Raw genomic sequence first — 20,806 nt, forward strand, 5'->3', positions numbered from 1 at the left:
AGGACTGGACTCTTGCATTTGCCCTGTAAAGCAAGACCCAGGACGCTGAGCATGACTGGGGCTGCCCCGCTCCCCTTCCTGTCCTAGCTCCCAGCTGGACGTCTGTCCAGTTCCCGTGGTGCACAGGAGGAGGAAAGCACAGGACCAGGTGGGCCAGGCGTGGGCTTGCACTGCCTCTTACGCACGTCCCCGAGATGCTTGCCTCTGTGGAAACCAATGTTTACTCCAGAGCGGAGACTTTCAAAGTGTCTGTTATTTGGGGAAAGGACAGTAACCCGAGGGGGTGCCGAAGGGCTCAGAATGCTCCGTGAACTCCCACCCAGCTTCTGCCATTGCGGGAGGAGTTGCCAGGATCCAGGGCCCCCTCTGAGTGGGGTTGACTCGGGCTGGGATTTGGCCGCACAGATTCCAGGACTTGGCCCAAGGCAAAAACTGAGGCCGTGGAAGAGCCATGCTTGCAATTTGGACCCTCTGACTTCCACCCTGGGCAGAAGCCGCTTGGAGGAGAGGGGGGCCCAGCTTCATTCTCTGCAGCTGGCAGGCCCCGGTGTGGCCTGAGTGGGGACCCAGAGTCCTCCTTTGGAACTTTGGTCCCAGAGAGTAAATCAGGCAGATCAGGTCTGACCACAGTCACGTGTAGTGGTCTTAGTGCCAGAAATACCAGCTCTCTCAGGGTTGAGCAATAGTTTTCTCCTCACCATGAAGGATGATCTTAACTGTTTCCTACCTTGGATATTTGTTACTGTTGAAAATAGTTCCCAGAGAGCAGAAAGTTAATAGGAAGATGGAGAAATGGTACATGGAGATCATAAAAGGATGTGTTTCTAAAAACACTAGAAGCTATCAATACATAAAACTCTGCTTCTAGGGGGAGTAGAATCACTCACCGTGGAAAGCGTCCAAGAACCTTCATACCCTATCTCACTTGCTGCGACAGCCCAGTGAGGTTGGTAGGGAAGGGCCATTTTCTTTTGGTATGTCTGTATCTCGCAGATGTGGACATGGTAATTAAGAGCATTTTTAAAAAGTTTTTTTTTTTTTAATTTATTTATTTATTTGAGTATGAGAGAGAGTAGAGTGAGAGAGATCATGAGTGGGGGAGGCAGAGGGAGAGGCAGAAGCAGACTCCCCGCCGAACAGAGAGCCCAACGCAGGGCTCTGTCCCAGGATGACCTGAGCTGAAGGCAAATGCTCAACAGACGGAGCCACCCAGGCGACCCCACGAAGGGGATTATTTTTAAGAGGCTTAAGTTTTGCTGTCTCCTATCTATGCACCATGTGTAGACCTATCTCCTATGTGCCTTACTTCTCTTGTCCTTGTCACTTTAATAGCTCACTTCACCCCGGTGGGGAAGATCTGCCCTCTCTCTGTTGTCCTTTTCTCCAATTCTCCTTACCTTCCAGATTCCACCTTTATAGAACCTTCTGGAATGATTCCAGACTCAACGAATCTCTCCATTCTTTTTCTTAGCAACAGTGCTTGTGGATTGCATTTATTTCACAGTCTATTTGAGTTAGCAGCTGAAGACGTAAGAAAAAATCCCTGCCCTTCAGAGGCCTACATTCTAGGAAAATGGCAATAATAAGACCTAAAGGAATTAATATACATAGAGTGCTTAGCATAGTGCCTGAGACCTAGTCAGTGCTCCATAGATCAACATGCCAAGGTTTTATGTGATATTTAATTCATGCAACTGATTTTCCTGTCTCCTTTCACAGATAAAGAAAGTGATGCTCAGATAAGTTATGCGGTTTTCCGGTAGTCACACAGCTAATTAGCAGGAGAGATGGGCTTCAAATTCTAAAACTCTCCCTTTCAGTGATGAAGGCAAATGGTGCACAGTGTTGTTATAAGATAAAATCCTTGTTCCTTTGGTGCCTGCCTCAGTTTGCCCCTCTGCGAAATGGGAGGGTGGAAAGATTCCTGTTGGGAACTGCTGACTGCGGCACGTAGCCCCACGTGATCACAATACAATTTAAAATAGCACCATTGTTTGCAGGAGAAAGGCACATAGGGGAATGGAGCATGGGCTTGTGGAAGATTGCTGGGGTCTCCCACTTGTCTTCTTTCTGCAGAAAGTAAACTCAGATCCAGACCATGTCTGATCTAGGAAATTCTGATCACAAATCCAGAACTTTGGGTGCCTCTGGGGGTAGGGGGCTCTGCATTGGGCTGAATAGCCCTTCTGATTCCCAGAACCTGACAGGGCTTTGGTGGTATTTGCTGACTGACAACTAGCTCATGTCAAGCTGGTTTATTTAATCACTGGGCCTGATAGAACCAAAACAATGGGCTAATAGAACTAGTGGGCAGCTCGTTAGTTGCTTTTCCTGAGCACCAACTGTGTCCCTGGCATGGAGTGAAGGCTTCCGGGTGCATTTTTTCCCTTTTATTCCTCATGATACAAGGACTCTTCAAAATAAGTACTTCAGTTGGGGGAAACAGACACTCACACAGACATGTCTCTTAGGTACCACACACTTTATACTTAGGTGGATTTTTTGCTGCAAAGTAGGATGTTTTCAGTATTCTTGAGCTCAGGGCACAACCTTATTTCCTACTACAGTCCCTCACTGTCGCTGTAACAGTTCTCAAGTGCATTTTGTAGCAGAACATACCTTTCTAGACAGAATAGAGGCCCCACAAGGAGGTCTGTGTCCTAATCCCTGGAATCTGTAAAAAGGTTCCCTTATAAGGTACAGGGGACTTTGCAGATGTGATTAAATTAAAGCTTTTGAGAGGGGGAGATTCTCCTGGATTACGTGGGTGGGTCCAATGTCATCACAGGGGTCCCTATATGAGGGAGGCAGGTGGGGTCTGGGCCAGCGATGTGACAGTGGGAGGAAGGGAGCCACAAAGTGATGACCGCAGGCATCCTCCTGAACCTGGAAAAGGCAAGGAGACACACTCTCCTCAAGAGCTTCCAGAAGCAAAGCAGCCTGCCTTGACCTTGATTTCAGCCCTTTGCAACTCATTTCTGACTTCTGACCCATAGAATTGTAAGATAATGATTTTGGGTTGTTTAAAGCCATTATGTTTGTGGGAATTTGTTACAGCAGCAATAGGACACCAACATGCCGCCTTTCCACCGGTCCTGCTGGATATTCTAAAGTTGCAGCCAACTAAGCTCCTCTTCCTTTGGGTCCCAGTGCCCTTTAATCAAAGGGGATAGGTGCTCTCCACCCACCACCGGGAGGGTATATACTAGAGTTGGGTTTTTGCGGGTGGGGGTGTTTTTGTACTGAACCATTCATGCACTGTGGTTGTGCTTCTGACCACTGAACCTCCTGTCTAGACAGCTGACTGGTGGTGGGGGGCAAGACGAGCCAATGGCATGGAGCTGTTTTATTTTTTAATACATTCTGCTAATGCTCATCTGTGTGGACAGAGAAGCCAGTGGAACAGATGATACTGTCTGGGAGTTAACTCACGAGCTTTTCCTACTACTGATGATGGCGGCGAGTCGCAGGTGGGACCCCACGTCAGAGTAACAGCAGCTAATATTTAGCAATCACTCCTGGTGAGTTTCTATCATTGGTTCTCAGTGATCCGAGGAGGAGGATGCTACAGTCTTCCCCCTTTACAGATGGGGAAAGGGAAGATCAGGAGGTCAGGGGGTCAGACAGCCAGTAAACGAGGAGCCAGGACTCAAACCCGGCACCCTTGCCGCTCACTTGAATGGTGGGCCCCCTCTCACACGTGTGCTAGAGCACGGCCTAGGTACTGCTTAAGCGCTTACTGGTTGAATGAATGAATGATGGCCACTTAGGCCAGGAGCATTTTTTTTGAACCCCATCCAGAGGCAGCAGGTAGACTGAGGGGCTGCTGGAAAACCCAGCTGGACAGCAAGGAATTTATTCCTGCAGGTGCAAAGATAGCGCGGGCCTGGCTATCTTACTTAGCATCTCCCATCAAGACTCATGGGGAGGCCCAGCTAAATTCTTGTTGAATTTGTCGGCGTCTTCTATCCAGCGGAGCCCCAGGCGCCGAGCAGGAGGCAGGGATGGTGATCTCTGGAGATCTCCCTTCCCCCTGGGTCTTCCCACACCCCCCATCTTGGGATGCTCCAAATGGCCCAGCTGGTGATCAAGGGGGATGTCGGGTGTAGGCTTGTTAACTTCCTTTCTTCCTCACTGAATATGGATGAGAGAGATGGGGAGGGGGCAGTGGTGATGGACATAAACTTGGTATGAAGCTGCAGGGGACCCCTACGGCCTTTGCCCATCTAGAAATGACCAATGTCCCTAATATATGACAGCCTGTGTGGCTGCTTCTTCCCTTTTGCTTTCTTTTGTGTCTTGCTTTTGTGAGCGAGAGGAGAATTTACCACTGATGAGCCTTGTGTTATATAATGAATAGAAGACAAGTGACCCCAGCTGTCTCCCACTCCTGTCATCCCCAGGAATGTCTTGTCAGCCTTAGTGGTCTTCGCCGGGCTAGTTCAGACGGGCTGCTGCTGCTTCGTTAAATGGCCTTGTGGCTGCCGTCTGAGGCTTTTGGTTTCCTTCTTCAAATCTCTCTCAAGTTACTAGTTCATCTGCAGCAGTGGTCAGAGCAAGGAAATCCTATGGATTTTCCTTCTTTGCTCTCAGTTTCTCCATATATTAATTGGGTCTACCTGCGTTCACCGTCCTCCTACTTTAGGGAGATTCAGATTTTGGTGTCTAATGGGAGGGACAGAGCAGTTTTGACTGGACCCAGGCTACTCCAAGTCCGCGAGGGCACAGATTTTCAGACGGAGCTCAGTTTTGCATTTCAGTATTGTTTTGTTTTTGTCTTTGTTTTATTTAGAAGCACACTCTCTGTGTTTTGGATGTTTTCCAGTCTCTCCAGTGCTGTGGGAGCCATTCACCTAGAGACGTCACATCCGTGATGGGAGATTCGGGGGCGCTGGGGGAGAGGACGTTCAGGACAGCTCTGGAGATTTGGGCCCCCTCTCATGCTGGGTCACTGGAAACGGCCTCGGCTAATTGGACCTTGTCCTGTCAGGACGCATCAGACAGGGCCACGGCCCTCCACCTACTGCCCCCTCCCCCCACCCCGCCGAGCTTGTTGGGGGTGGGACCGGCTGCAGAAGCAGGTGTCACTGCTGCTGGGTCCTGGCAGGCTTTGTTCCTCTGGGGCGCGGGAGCCGGCCAGCAGTCCCGTGGCCCGAGGTTGGGAGGTTCTGCAGAGCTGGCTTCTCTGGGAGCCTGGGAGAGCCAGTGCTGAGGTCAGGGCTATGGGCGGGTCTGTGGGGCCAGAACTGGTATGTGTGTGTCCTCACGAGTGAGGATGTTTGCCTTCGAGAACAATCCTAACACTAGAAATGTGGGCAGGTTTTTTTTTTTTTTCCCTTTGGCCATTGCCTTCTAAAAAAGACAAAACAAAACCCTTTAGTCCTTGAATTATGTTAAGGTGAACATAAATTTTGGCTGCGGGGAGGACTGGAGGAAGCACAGTTGCGCCCCAGGTCCCGGAGCAGGAAGCCTTCCTCCCTTTTTGTTGCCGCCTGGTCCCTCTGGCCTGCCCTTCAGAGTTTCCTTGTGACTGTCCCCAGTGAGGGCGGGAGGGCCCAGGGCTGCGGGCTTGTCTTGTTGACATGCTGGTGTGTGCCCAAGGACAAGCACATGGCTCCCTGCTGGCTCTGGGGGAAGATGCTGTGGGGGCAGGTCCCAGTGCCCCTGGCTGGGCCGTGCCTGCCGTGGCCAAGTGGTGCCACGGCCCGTGGACAGAGGGACTCCACGCGGCATGGAGCATGCCACACTCTTCCCCCGAGCCCATTCCCCCCGCCACCTGCCCCTCTCGCTGTCACAGGTGGCCAGTGTCTCTGAACCGCCTGCGTGGGTGGGAGCGTGTGGCCCTCCTGCGGAAGGACAGGGCTGGCTGTCAGGCAGCGTGGCTGTGGGAAAATACGTCTGCGGGTTTGGGCTGAGCTGTACTCTAATCCCAGCTGCTCTGTGGCTTCGGTTGAATTCCACGTCTTCTGTGAGCTTCAGTTTCCTTATCTATTAATATAATGATGAAGGAACGCCCATGGCGCTTGAGTAGAGGCCTGCCACTGAGCTGTGGCTTGACAGACTGTGCTAAGATGGTCGAAGCTGTGACGTTGGCTTTGCTTGAGCTGATGGTCCATCACCTATAAAGTCCTCCAACACCCTGCGGAGGACAAGCCTGATCCGAGCAAAGCAGACCCCACATTGGGCCTGATTACCTCTGGGTTCATGCTGGTCACAGGCAGACAGCTTGTTGGGTCCTCACGGGGCTGCCAGGCGCACCCCTCTCTCCCCGATGTTTAGTGGTTAGCAAAGAGGCTGGTGGGCCTTGGCAAAGAGCGGAGGCTGCCAGGGCAAACCTTCAAGTCAACATTTATTTATAGGTCTTGGAGGGATTCAACACCCCAGGCAGTGGAGGAGAGCCTGGCAGAGGCAGCTGCAGGGGCCGGGGACAGGGCAGGGGGCCAGGGGCCGTGATGATGGGGACATGGCTGGAGGAGACAGAGAGGCCAGGTGGCATTTGGAGAGCCAGGGTTCCAGCAGAAAGCAGCACATTCCAACACAATAAACTGAGGTGTGTTTAATAAGATGGCTATTTATAAAAGTGTGGGCAGGGAAACGTCTGACTGAGATAGTGCAGTACCCGGGGGGCTAGGTCAAGGGGAGAGGGTAGTTATATGGAGAGGGCTGGCTGGCAGGAGCCGTGACCTTCAGCTGACCCAGCAAGGAGGTGGCGGGGGGAGGGGCGGTAAATGCGCCATCTTGCTCTCTTTCCCTCCATCTCACCGGCTGCCGGCATCCGCCCTTGGCCCCGCTGCCAGAGGCAGAGGGAAGACGGCAGATGGCTGACCACGTAGGACATGCTCCCGGAGGTCCGGAGCAGGGAGAGGAACGGGGGAGAGAGAACCTGGAAGGGCCAGTGGAAGAGAGTTGGCACAGAGAAGCAAGGGCGTGGGCAAAAGGAAGGCCGGGGACATTTAGGGATACAAGGGTGAAGAGAGTTGAGCTCCCCAGGGGACCCGGCCAGAGGCCCTGGTGCACAACGATTAGTATCACTGACTCAGAGATGCAGGCAGAATGGGGACTGGTTTCACCCTACTTCTGTGTGGAACCGCTCAAAGCCTGTCTCCTCATCCATGAAGTGAGAATAATAAAGATGGTATTTCCTCCTTCCTAGCGGGGTGTAGTGCAATACTAGAGTACCCTGCAGGAAGCCGGAGACACTGGAACCCGGTGAAGACAGGGTTCCATGAAACCGCTTTCCACGACACAGAGCGCCCCTCCGAGCAGGCCGCAAGGATTGTGTGAGGCCCAGTGGGGATATCATTTATCCAACGCCTGCACACCACGTACCTAGTTTGAATGCTGAGGTGAACAAACTAGGCCAGGCTTTCTCCCAGGGAGCTTACGTGTCTAGTGTGGAAAGACAGATAGTAAGTAAATATGAATAAAATAATTTTTGATAATTTTTGATAGCTGGCAAAGTGCTCAAAAGACCAGAAACCAGGGTTTACCCAACCAGGTTGGGTAGAGAAAGAGTGAGTGCTGTAGAGAAGGAGTTTGGGGAAGGAGGGGAGCATGAGCACAGGGCCCAGGGCCCAGCGGCCACTGCCCTGTGACGATGAGGGGAGTGAGTGTCCCCTTGACCTGGAGGGGACCTAGCAGGTGCCAAGGCCTGGAAGAGGGGAAGGCTGGTGTTTCCGGGACAGAGAGGTGGCTGGGGGGATGCAGCTCCCCGCTGGTCATAGCAGCGGCCCCTGGGGAGGGGGGACGTCAGGACTAAGTGGAGAGCACCCATACGTGCTCGAGGACCTTAGCTGTTCGCTGATATTGAGATTACTTTAACGGAAATTACTGTTTTAGAGCAGGAGGGCAAAAGAAGTGCGTAGATACGGTATAAAATGCCCCAGTGGCTCAACAGACATTGACTGCCAGACAGTGCCGAGTGTCAAAGAGTCCAGACTTGGAGATGGGAACGCCTGGTTCAACTCCTGGCTTGGCTGCTCCTTAGGTGGCCCTTAGGCCCACGACCGCAGCTGTCATAGTGTTCTCACCTGTGTCATGGGGAAGAGGAATAGAGGCTCTCGCATGGGGTTGCTGCAAAGATGAAAGCCCTATTCTTTGTCATGCACTTAGAACATTCTGGAACCTGGCCTGCAGTAAGGGTGACCTGGTGGTATCGTCCCTGCTGAGGCTCAGGAGTGGAGCTGGTGCCAGAGTGGTGGGCCAAGGGTGCCATCGGCAAGGAGCTCATAGCGGGTTCTGAGACATGTGTTCGTGGGGCTACTGGCCATGCAAGGCAGTGTACGCTGATCATTGAATGAGCAGCCCCACTGGTGGGGGGAGGGGGGCATCATCAAAAGGCTGGAGGAGGGAAGGGAAGGCTTTCAGGGGGTTGTGGAGACAAGAAGATGAAATTACGGACCAGATATGACGGCATCAGGCAAAGCAAATATAATCAAATCAGGGCTTCTGCCCTTCTCAAGGAGCCTTTTGTAGCCAAGTGCCCTTCCCCAGGCTGGGGCCCAGCGTTCCTCTCCTATGAGTCAGCAAGGCAGAGTCCCCACCCCCTGCCTCACCCCCAGGGGCCCCTAAATCTGATGGAAGGTGCTGAGACTCTTCTACCCTCAACTTCCCCCAGGCCAGAGAGAGCAGAGGTGAGAGGTTAGAGCATGGGAGCTGGGGAGCTGGTGGGACAAGGTGGAGGTGGGCGGCGGTGTGGACGGAATTAACCAGAACCCTGTGTGTCTGGCAACCGGCAGATTCTTGTGGTAAGATAAGTGGAACCCTCTGCAAGGTAATTATTAGAGAGCATAAATTCCCCAGATAAGCTGTCCTCAGAAGAGATATTGATGGCTGTGGGCATGTGCGGGAGGCTGCCTCCCTCCGCAAATATTGACTCCCGTCTCCCACCTCCTCTGTCCCCCTCCTCTGCCTTCTTGGTTGCCTTTCCTCTCATCAGCGGCCTGTCCAGCCCTTCTCCCCTACAGACTTCAGCCTACAGCTCAAGGAGGCTCTTCTGGGCCCTCCTTTCTGCTTGCGTCTAGGCTTTCTTCATGATGGAGGTCCCAGAACACAGCATGCCCACCCGCACCCCTGCAGTTCAGCAGGATTGGTGGACAAGGAGCAGCCCCCTGCGGAGAAGAGTTTCAAAGAGCAGAAGGAAGCCCTGAGCTTCCCCTGGGTCCAGGTCCTCCGAAATGTACTTACCGGGGGCTGTTGGGTCAAAGTCAGGATCTGATTAGGGCCAGGGCCCTACCTGGTCTCGGGGCTGAAGAGAAGGCCGAGCAGGTGCTTATTAGCACAGCAGCCGGCAGTGGGCTCCTGTTGGTACCTGTCCTGCTCCTAGCACTTTCGGAAGCCCCTCTTCTCTCCAAGCCGTAGGCCTCTCGGGGAACTCACACTTTGGCTCACATTCTCTAGGTATTTGTTTCATAACTATAAAAACAAGCAGAAGGCCTGATGAGGGTCAGCTGGAGGAATAGGACCGCTGGAGGCAGTCTTTCCTGTCTCATCCTGAGTTCTGTTCTGGTCCGAGACCTGTACCCCAAGTCTTGACCAAACCGGACGTGACCTCCTTAGAAGCCCATTTATAGCCACCACCGACCACGTTCAGGGCAGAGGGGCCCTTACCTCTCTCTGACGCCGAACAGCTTATCAATGGAATGACCTTATCATGAGAACTGGGACCGTACTGTGCAAGATGGGTCCTATCTGTCAAAGCTCTCTGCCTGAGATAATGCTGTTAAGTAGAAGCCTTTCCAACTTCCACGGTTCTCTGATGTTCTAATCCCGGTCAGACTGGACTCACCGCCTGGCTGGCTCGCTTCCCCTCGCCCCTGTGTTCTGACTCTGTGCGTGTTCCATTGTTTGGAGTAGGCGAGGATGATTCTCTCCACTTGACACTTGGGAGCCTGGGGCTCAGCGGCGTTGAGAGACTTGCCGAAGATCCACAAAAATCCACCAAATTCCAGCTTCGACCTGGACCCAAAGTCCAACCTTGATTCCCCCTTGGGCCTCTCAGGGGCCAAGCCCCATCCCTCCACTCCGGGGCATGACAGAATGTCCTCGCTGCAACAGTCAAGGGCTGGGATGCCTCTGGGAGCCGAGTGCAGCCTCTGATCACATTCTGGAGAGCAGAAAGGGGATGGGGGAGGCAGGGAGGCCCCACAGGCAGGAGAAGCCTGAACATGAGCCTCTCCTGTGCCTGGTGGTTCCTAACAATGAGACTGGGAAAGGGAGGCCAAGGAGGGTTTGGGCACCTTCCTGTTGGGCAGGGAGCACCCCAGGGAGGGGACAATGATCTCAATGCCCCATTTTCACTCCACAGGAGGAGAGAGGCCTCTGCAAGTCATAGGGAGCATGCTTTGCCCATCGGCCAACAGCGCTTTCTAATGAAAAAGAGCTTTGGAGAGAGGCTAGAGAAAAAGGAATTTCCAGCAATGAGTTTTGCATCCTGTAGTTAACTATAATTAATAAATAGGTAGGGTGAGCTAGTGCTTGTTTTCCTTATTATTAGCGGTATTTATGGGTTTTTATTAAGTTGTGCCAAGCTGGGATAATTGTAAAACACTCTGCTTGAACTGTGTGACTCTCAGGCCTCCTGTGCTATTTTCTTTCATTCCAAGGGCAGAGTCTTTTCATCATTCAAGACTTAGGTTATAAACCAGGAGCTGGCAAACTTTTTCTCTAAAGGTCCAGAAGGTTTTGCAGGCCACGCAGTCCCTGTTGGAACCCCTCAGCTGCCGTCGTGGTGGACGACAGTGACTGGACCATATGTCAATGAATGTTCATGGCTGTTTTCCAATAAAACTTTATTTATAGGAAATTGTGGGGGCTCCCTTTGGCCCAGACCCCTGCTGTAAACAGTGGAGAAATCCCGGGAGGAGGAGCATGGGCACGGAGTATCTGATCTCAGCCCTGCCCTGGTGTGACTAGAGGAAATTACTTCCCCTCTCTAGTGATCGGTTTTCCTTGCAGGACAACAAGTGCTTTGCATTAGACAATCTCTAACACCTGGGATTCTTATGGTAATCTGGCATTTTTCCTTTTTGTCCCCTCAGTCAACGTTCAGGGAGCCCCAGGGCCTCTGAAAGCCCATTACCTCTTGCTCACCTTTGGGATGGATTTAGTTTCTAAACCACATAAAATGTTTTGTATTTCTCTGATGGTATCTTTTCAGGCAGCTCCATAACCAACCTACTTCTCGAGTTGCTAAGAGGTGGCTCTGTGATATGCTCCGTGACTCACAGTATCTCTGGAACTGTTTGGCAGTTTGGGAAACTGAGGCACAAAAAGAGAAATGGCTTAGATTGCCCAGCCAATTGGTGATGCCCTTAGAGAAACCTGGCGCCTGCACACCCCCAAAAAAGAAGCGCTGTTCAGCTTATGCCAGTTCCAGAGGCTCAGCTCTCGGTGAGGGGCAATCGTGCGTCTGTGAGGGGCTGGTACTGTGAGGGGCTGGTACTGGCCAAGAACAAGGTTCTGGACTGACACTGCCTGGGCTGCTCGCTTCACAGCACCACTTGACAATCGAGGCAAATCACTGAGCACTCTGTGTGCCTCAGTTTCCTAATCTGTGGAATCAGGGGAAATAATGAGATGGGGCGATGTGAGGAGGAAATGAGATAATCCAGTCGAGCACTTAGAACAGTGCCTGGTACACACAGTAAGTGCTCAGAAAATGGCGGCCAGGCCACAGTTTTTGTGAGCGCCATCTTGTCACCTTTCCGTAAGTAGGCTGAGGATGTCTCTTCCTCATTTTTATATCTGACTCATCTTCAACTTTGGGATTGGAGATGTGGGCTGACCTGTCTGTCAAGTGATTCTTGATGAGGTGAAAAGACCGGAGGGAGGAAACTTGGGAAATAGGTCTACGAGGAAAGGAGGGTCAGATTTTAAATACAGTCAAGCCCCCTTATGTTATTGGGCTGTCAAGAAAAATAGACCTCCTTTCAGTGGTTTGGAGGTTCTGGTATCTTTTATTCTTAGACCACGATGTAGAGGTTCTGAAGGAAGACTTAGGTATTTCTAGGGTGCACTTAACTTTTGGTTTTGGTCTTCTTAGTTTCCCGGAGTATTTCTATCTTTTCTACCAGAGAGCTTAAGTTTGGTGATATGACCAGCCTCTTGGTCAACCTGGCTTTGTTCTGTCCTTATTAAAAGGTTTACAAGCATGTGCCTCCAAAAAACAGCAGGCCTGAGGCAGTTTTCTCAGAGGGCTGCCACGAGAAATTGGGGTGACTCTCAACCTTGTGGCAGGTTAAATGAGACTCAGTGCTTCTTTGTTTGGCTTGATGTCCCTTGGAAGGGCAGCCTGGAGATCATTTGGTCTGCAGGGCGTTTGCTTCTCCTGGCTGATTTTAACCAACTCTGACAGGAGGGCAGAGGCCCCCAAGCGAGGTCAGGACCACAAATCCCATCCCAGCAGGTGCATGATGGGGAGACAGCGCCCTCCGGATGACCTTCAAGTTCCCATTGATTTCCCGTCAAGCCGTGCTTCCCCACCCCCATCCTGCTCCTGCCCCTGCCTCTACCCATAGTCTCAGTGCTCCGGAAGAGGACATGGATCAGCTCTCTGGGAAAGAACATGCAGAGGAGGTTAATTCAGAGACAGGTCCTTTCAGGAAACCGGAGTAGGCCCACTGGGGACCATCTTTCGACACTGCTAGTTTACAGTGCCAGTAGCAGGCCTGGAATGTTCTTTTTGGGCATAGAAAAGAAGAGCTGATGTCATGAAGGGCATCATTTATCCTCTTGGCCCCACTTCTTTATAGGTTTTGCAGTATGTGGGTGGCATTGTTGGGCCATGGGCCAGATTCATGTATGGACAGTGGAATGGGCTCCTAACCCACTGATGACTGTGTGGGCAAGGATGATCAGAAGGGAGAAGGCCGTGGTGTCATTCTCATTCCCTGTGCTGAGGGCCTCCCCCCAGCGATGACTTCCTTGCCCTCTGGAAAGCCAGGCTCCCATACCTTTCAAGCTGTCTCTTGCAGGTAGCCTGGGTCTTTCTCTTCTTTGATCAGTGTTATCTGTTGAGAAATTTCTTCTGTGCCAAATCGTGTGAGGGGTTCAGAGAGTGGTAGACAAGAGAACTAAAGACCTGGCTCTCATGGAGTTCATAATTTTATTATATAGAAACAATCAGCAGGCAAAGAAAAAAAACAGAAAAAGTTTGGTAGTGGTAAGTATACTGAAAAAGCTAGAGTAGAATGGAACACAGCAGGACTAGGGCAGGAGTGGAGTAGGGTGGGCTGCCTTAGGCTCTTCCAAGAAGAGCCCAGCCATGAGAAGGAAGACCTGGGGGATCTGTGTACCAAGAAGAGGGAATGTAGCGCATGCAAGGGTCCTGAGGTGGGATGATTTTGGTATATTCGCAGGCCAGAGAGAAGCGCGGTAAGGATGGAGTTGAGCAGGCAAGGGCGGGTGCAGGGACAAGCAGAAGTAGAAAAGGGGCGCGGCTGGACAGTGTGGGAGCCCATAGCGACGGGAAGGAGTTTCAATTTTATTTTGATTGCAGCGAAAGCTTTTGGAGGGATTTAAGGAGGAGAATGTCATGATCTGATTTCCATTTTAAAAAGATCACTTGGACTGCTGCGTTGAGAATTGACTACAGAGGGTGTGTTCTTTGTGGCTGTGTTTTAAATGCCAGGCCAATATTCTCTGTATCGGGGAGGGTAGCCTTGAGGCCCTCGTATTCTAGCCGCAAAGATGGGGGTCTGAGGATATGTTTGTCCAAGAATTGTCTCTAATCAATCGTCCGCTTCTCCTGGAGAAGCACACCCAGGGGACAACATACTGGTGCCTGGCTCTTCTCTGGGGGTATGAGAGAGGACTCAATCTAGGAACGGGGGAAAGTAAAAAGCCTCCCTCAATCAATGAAGTTTCTGTGATGGGTATGTGTTTTCTTTCTTTCTAGGTATGTGTTACCCTAAGATAAAGCAGTCTTTTTTTTTTTTTCCCCCACTTTTGAAAGTTGGTTGCATTCTACACATTCTTCAGGCTCCAGAAGAGAGATTTATTTTGTCACGTCTGGATGTCATTTAAAAGGCAAACCTTGGCTACCAGAAAAGCTACAGTCTTCTTCCTCCCTAGAGCATCCCCCTTTCCTGACCCCCCCCCCATTATTTACTGGAAGGAATCATCCTTTTTCCCTCCTGCCTCCAGTCTCTTGTCCTTGGCAGCCCCTTGACTTCAACCCTGAGTTGCGTATGTCATCAGAACGCCCAGTGGCAGCTCAGAAATCACGGCCAGGTTCAACATAAATTCCGTCTTGCTTAGGCAGCTTTGCATAATAAGTCCCTGAAAAGTCTTCATCAGGGTAGATGCTGGAAAAGGGATTTATTGGGTCTAGCAGGCCTGAACATCAGACTGCATGGCATTTAAGTCATGATGGGAGTTTTAGGTTCAGATTCTTCATCGGACTTGGCTTTTGCAAGGCGATACCCTTCTCCCCAAGGTGCCTTTCCTGTGACGTTATGAAGGTCAGAGTTACTGCCAGAGTGACTTCAAAGAAAGTCACCATCTCCTCCATAAATTTGCATTCAGCCGGCCTCTTGGATGTTTTGTGAGGGGTGAGGATTTCTGTGGGACTAGTCTGCTATAGGTTAGTGTTGCTTTGTCCATGCCAGCTGCCAGGAAAAAAAAAATTTCAGGAACAAACCCAGCTGAGTTAAAGTCAGTTAACTGGGCTGTCCTGCTCTGCCATGAGAACGTGGCCAAAAGAGCATCACAAGGCCCTCTTGTTCTTCCCCTTGCCTTGGAGGTTGGGGAGCCATCCTTAGGTCAGTGAGTCTCCTATGTCTCAGAATCACTGGGGGGTCTGTCAGAAACCCAGATGTCTGGATTACACGCCAGACCAGCGGAAGCAGAATGTCATAGCCTCCCCCGCCCTCACCGATCCTGACACAAACCAAAGTTGGAGAGCTACTCCCTAGACCATTCTCCTGGAGAGTGGGGGTTGGTGTTCTGGATAAGCACCGAAGGCGCATTTCCTGCATCAGCAGAGGAAGAGCTAGTCCCCCCTGCCCCAAAGTGGTCTGATGACAGCACGGTATTCAGGGAGCTTCTCAAAAAGTTCAGAGAAGGGGGAATATGCATTCTGTGTCTTGCAGAGTGCCATGAATTTTGTAGATGGAGAAATGAAAATCTTGAGAGCTGAAGGGATTTCTTTAAGATGCTAGAGAGCATTCAGGGAGATGGGAGCTTGCAGGACATCCGTTTTCAATCAGCCAAGCTTGCACTCTGGAAAAGCTGGATGACTTCAGGGTTACCTCATCTGCATGTGGGGAGACATCATCCCAAGCATCTCGGCTGGGAAGCTTCCATTAGGATGGCCTGACGTTGCAATCACGTAATCAGTATTTATCACGTGCTTCTATATCCCAGCACTGGGGTTGGTAGGGTAACATGGAAATATAGAGCTCTTAGTTCCTGTCTTCAGGATCCCTCAGTTCTAGTTGGGTGGGGAGAGAGAAGGAGGATGGTAGAGACTGGCCAAACACAACTGAGACAATCAGGGAGCTCTGAGAGGGCAGAGAGAAAACACTTATGGGCAGGGGTAGCTGCAGAGGTGTCCGGGAAGAGGCAGGCTTTCAGCCAGCCCTTAAACAGGTTAAGATTAGCCAGGCCGGGGGCAAGAGGCAAGAGTTTCAGGTGGGAAGAAGAACCTGGATAACATATATGGTTGGGGTCCAGGGGTAGGACTGTCTGATTCATCTATGCAGGAAGGTCAGATGAAGATTCATTCATTCATTCATTCATTCATTCATTCATTGTTCAACCCAACATGGCAAGCTCTGTGTTGGGCGTGGGGATAGAGCCTCAGACAAGCCAGGGGCTGGTTCTGTATTCAGGCAGGCTTTGAACTCCTGATCATGCAACAGCTCTTCAGCTCTCCTTGATGTCTTACGCTTGACCTCAGCCACCCTGCCGCCTCAGGTCTTGGGACAGATGTTTGGGTTGACGTCCCCCGGCCTCAAAGACACTGCGTCAGTGAGTGTGGGGTGTGGGGTGTGGGGTGTGTGTTGCGCGGAGGGGGTCAACTAGCTGAAGCAGATGGCGTGCCACAGATGGCCAGAAATGCTCCTCTCTGAGGGGAGGAGAAAGGAGCCACTGTTGATGAAAGGGATTTCCTCTGTGAGCCAGAGGTTCCTTGTCATTTAATTCTCTCACAGACCTGAAGTAGGGGTCCCGGGAAGCAGAGCTGTGGCTTGGGGAGGGTAAGTATCTGGCCCTGGGGGGTTGTGTAACTAGTCAGCCTTGTTGCTGGGCTCAGATCTGCCTGATCCCACGTCTCTGTTCTTTCTGTTCCACCCCGATCCCTTGGCTCTCCAAGGGCGCTGTCAGCCTCCAGAGGAAATTGGGCACCAGTGGGAGCCATTTGGCTTCCATCCTGAGGCGTGAAAGACTAAAAACTGGGCTCCAGGGAGATTTCTTTTTGTCAGGATGGGTAGAAGAGCTGTCGTGATTACAGTCAGGGGACTGCTGCAGTAACCCAGGAGCCGGGTGTTGAGGACTGAACGGGAGTGGTTGCAGGCATTTTCTCGAATTTTTTTTTTTTTTTGACAAGTTGTGACTAGGCCTCCATGCAGTCTAAATCACCAATCTATAACCTATACGTGCAACAAACTGAAGACTGTCCATGTGGAAGCACCTACTGTATGTGTAGGAGTTGTCGTTGAATGCAGTTCATCGGTGTGCTGGGCTCTGTGCTGACGGCGGGGGATAAGTCAGGAAAAAGGCCAGGCTTACAGGGTCACTGGAGCACCTGTGTGGTTTTAGTGCAAAGTCTGGTGGCTGTGTGCGGTGGCCCTGCAGATGTGGTCTCTGCCCTCAGGGTTTATAGTCTTGGAAAGAAGACCGACATTAAGCATGGCATGGAATTGAAATTGACCTCATGAAGACTGTTGCCATCTTTGTTGGAAGAAGACAGAATGAGGGAAGAAGGGGACTAGCATCGTGCTCCGCCATCCTCTAGAGGCCTTTCCTCTTTTAAATATCAGAAACACCGCTTTAGCTTGGGCTGCTGTGACAGAATACCAGAGATCAAATGGCTTAAACACCAGAGATTCCTTTACTTCCCCAGATATTTATGTCTGGAGGCTGGGCAGCCCGTGATTAGGGTGCCAGCATGGTCTTGTTCTGGTGAGAAACTTCTTGGCTTGTAGATGGCTGCCTTCTTGCTGTGTGCTCACATGGGAGAGAGAGGAAGAGAGAGAGAGACAGAGATGGGGAGAGAGAGAGAGAGAGAGAGAGAATGAGAGAGGCTGGTCATTTTCTCATCTCTCTCTCTCTCTTTTTTTTTTAAGATTTTATGTATTTATTCAACAGAGAGACAGCACAAGTAAGCAGAGCAGCAGGCAGAGGGAGAAGGAGAAGCAGGCTCTCTGATGAGCAGGGAGCCTGATGCAGGACTCCATCCCAAGACTCCGGAATCATGACCCGAGCTGAAGGCAGATGCTTAACCAACTGAGCCACCCAGGCGCCCCTTTCTTGTCTCTTCTTATAGGGGCACCAATCCCATCATAAGGACTCTATCCTCATGAACTAATTACCTCCCAAAGGCCCATCTCCAAATACAAGAACTTTAGAGGGGGGCGTTAGGGCTTCAATGCATGAATTTCAGGCGAAACAATTCAGTCCACAGCAAATTCCCCAACTGGCTTTCTTTGAAGGGCAGCTCTAGGAACAATGTCATTGTGAGGAAAACGGAAAGCTTCTTCTGCCTGGCCAAATATTGCCCCCCACTAGCTAGGTTATCATAAAGTGCTGCATCAATGGGAGACGGCTTTCCACAGTGCAGTTAGAGTTAAATGTATTTTAAATGTATACAGGAGGAAGTTAGCATATTGGGTTCGATGAGACTTAATGTGCGTTTGTGGGCGGTGGTGGAAGGGTGGGCAGCTGGGTGAGACAGCAGGAAATCCAGGTGCCCACAGCGAAGAGGAGGGGCCCATGGTGGGGAAGGAGGGGCCAGAGAGCCTGCCACAGGCTAGGGCTTCTTGTTATCTCTGCTTATCTCTGTTTATGTGCGCAAATAGCAATGATGGGCCAAGGTCCTGTTTTTACAGTCAAAGGGGACTGACTGGTGGCTATGCAGTAGGGATGGAGAGAAATCAAAGACTAAGAAATCAAAGACTCCAATGCCAGATGGGATGAAGGAAAGAGAAGGGTCAAGGACCCTTTGCTGGGGAGATACGGGAGCAGTGTTCTCGGGAGCAGTGTTCTCGTGGGTCTCCCCCGCCCCCACCCCAGCAGAAGAATGGAGACTTTGGGGAGGGAGCAGGCTTCTGGCAGGACGTGAGGAATTTGCTTCTGGACACATGTTTGGGCTATGACAGGACACCTGTTTTGGGGTCAGAACACAGGACCAGAGGGAAGGGGAAGAGGGAGGAGCCCCAGATGTCTGGGCGGGAGGGTGGGACCAGAGAACCAGCTCAGGGCCGTGGATATGGAATTGAAGAGAACAGATGAGGTGTTAAGAGAGAGAGGTAGAAGCATGAGGAAGAGAAAGGAGCAGAGGGTCTTGCAGAGCCCGGGATGGGCTCCGAAAAGCACATGGGGTCCGTGGAAAACTCTAAGAACTATGGCTTTCTTACTCCAGATTTGATCGCTGAGGGATCTCACCCCTCACGGTGCCCCCAGCACAGGACAGCCAGCGCTGCGCCAGGCCACAGGACGTGGGGTGGGGTGGGCTCCTGCTCTGGCAGAGAGCCCCGCAATTTCTTCCCCTGTGCCTTTTCTGCTTCTGATCGCGGCCGTGGGTAGCCTGAGCTAGGCTGTTGATGAGAACATCATTGTACTCTGTCTTGTGCCAGCTTCTTCCAGCCCAAGACATCTATCACCCCGTGGTAATCCAGCCCCGTTGGTTTGATGCAGACAGGTGATGGCTGAGGCTGGGCTGTGCCTGACCCAGCCTGGGGCATGCTGGTCTCTGCTCCACAAAACGAGTCATTCACTGCCAGCCTTTCCCCGCTCTCTCTGCCCCTTGCAACTTGAATGCAAATGTCACCCGTGGGACCCTATCATTGTGGGATTTTTTTTTTTTCTTTTTAAAGATATCCCATACGGAAAAGGACATTTGTCCTCTCTCTTGTTTAAATTGCTTTCCACAGGTTAGGAAGACCTGGCCATCGATTTTCTTCTACAGAACAGAACAAGCCCTGTGAAGATTTTGGCTAATTAACTTTTGGAGAGGTGCTGCTTGAATTTATCAAAAAGGCTGAAGTCTCTTTTCTCCTCTTGTATCTTGAAAAAGGCTTTAAACTTTTGTTTCCGAGTCGCTGCCAACGCCTGGTCTGTTTAAAAGTGACTTCCCTGGAGACAGGGGCAGGGAGGGTGTTGGGTGTCACATTTTTGCAGGTTCAATCTTTAATACAGTGGTTCCAGTCTGGAGAAGGGTTTCTCTGTTTATGTAAGAGAGGTATCGTTCACACAAAGATTACGTTTAAAAATACACATTTGCCCCCCAGCACGCCTGTTACTCATAACATTGCATGTTATGGAAAGTGGAAAGTATTTAAGATGAAATTAATTTTCGCCCAGTGTACCACTTTGTTTGACTTTCTCATTCCATTTGGTGTGGGGCACCAACTTGGTCAAACTCACTTTTCATTTTCAGCAGCTTCCCTTTCTTGTTCCTCTCTTTGGGACCATTGGAAGTTAGGAGGGTCTCAGGAAAAGTCCAATTTGAGATCTCGCTGTTGTTTTCCTTGATCCCGGCTTCCAGAGTTTGTTTTGAAGATGGAAACCTTCTTTCCAGTCCCTGAGTTCTAGGATGCCATTTGCTTGGCTTATAGATTCTCCTTCAGCATAATTTCTGGGATTAGAAGAGTTAAATCGATTTTGGCCATCTGCCAAAACATCGTGGGAAACCCGATGACTGTTTCTCACATTGGACACCTCTCTGTTATGTGTTCTTGTCAGTTCTCATCAACGTGGCGCGGCTGGTCGCTGTTTCGTGAAGGCGCTGGAGCACCCCGGATGGGGCTGTGTGTCATCTTGGCTGGGCTGAAACTGTCTGGGAAAGTTCTGTTGCGCTGAGCTATGTCGCGTTATCAGTGGAGGCATTGAAGCTGGTGGGACCCAGATGTGAATGCTTTGTAGGAAATGGTTCTTTATTTTTGATCAATCTCATGATCCTTGTTACCATCTTTGATTACATCAGCTCATGTTCCGTTTTATAGCATTTTAATGGGCTTCCATCCCCCCAATTCATTTCCAGCTGTGTGGCTATTATAATTTGATTACGGTTTGGTTTTGCAACTGCTAGGACACTTTCTGAGCACGTTATGCCTTCCTCGTGAGGCTGAAGATGTTCAGAGAGGGAAAAGGAGCAAGGGGCACTTTTTTTCTTTTTTTAAAGAGGTATGTCAATAAGTAATTTCCAAAAGATGCCTCAGTAGCTTTCATGGTTGTATCCTCCCAGAATAAGAAATTTGTTTAAACTCTTAGGTAGACTCTGACCTGATTTTTTTTTTTTTTAAGAGTATAGAAAAATTCCTCTCAAATTTTGCTTTCTTTAGTTCTCTAAATATTTTGTTTAAGAAATACATTTTTTATAAAGATTTTATTTATTTATTTGACAGTGAGAGAGATCACTAGTAGGCAGAGAGGCCGGCAGAGAGAGGGAGGGAAGCAAGCTCCCCGCTGAGCAGAGAGCCCGATGCAGAGCTGGATCCCAGGACCCCTAAGATCATGACCGGAACCAAAGGCAGAGGCTTAACCCATTGAACCACCCAGGTGCCCCTAGAAATACATTATTTTTAACTTAGAGACTTTCTCACCCTGATTTTGGCTTCTTCAAATCTACATAGAACCAAAACAA

General features: G+C 50.7%; 1 protein-coding gene across 5 annotated transcripts in view; it reads left to right on the forward strand.

Moving 5' to 3' along the window:
• Positions 1–20,806, forward strand: part of DPF3 (double PHD fingers 3) — a 288,449-nt gene that overhangs the window by 115,181 nt on the left and 152,462 nt on the right. Inside the window, exon 1 of one of the 5 annotated variants that reach the window (XM_045072820.1) lies at positions 8,505–8,633. The exons of the other annotated variants lie outside the window; for them this stretch is intronic. The gene's annotated coding sequence lies outside the window, so the exon portion shown is untranslated. Of the gene's footprint in view, positions 1–8,504; positions 8,634–20,806 lie in introns of those variants that run through there. 5 annotated transcript variants of the gene reach the window in all.

This window comes from Mustela putorius, unplaced genomic scaffold (assembly GCF_011764305.1).
Source record: "Mustela putorius furo isolate JIRA1106 unplaced genomic scaffold, ASM1176430v1.1 tig00000129_pilon_pilon_pilon, whole genome shotgun sequence".
NCBI lineage: Eukaryota > Metazoa > Chordata > Mammalia > Carnivora > Mustelidae > Mustela > Mustela putorius.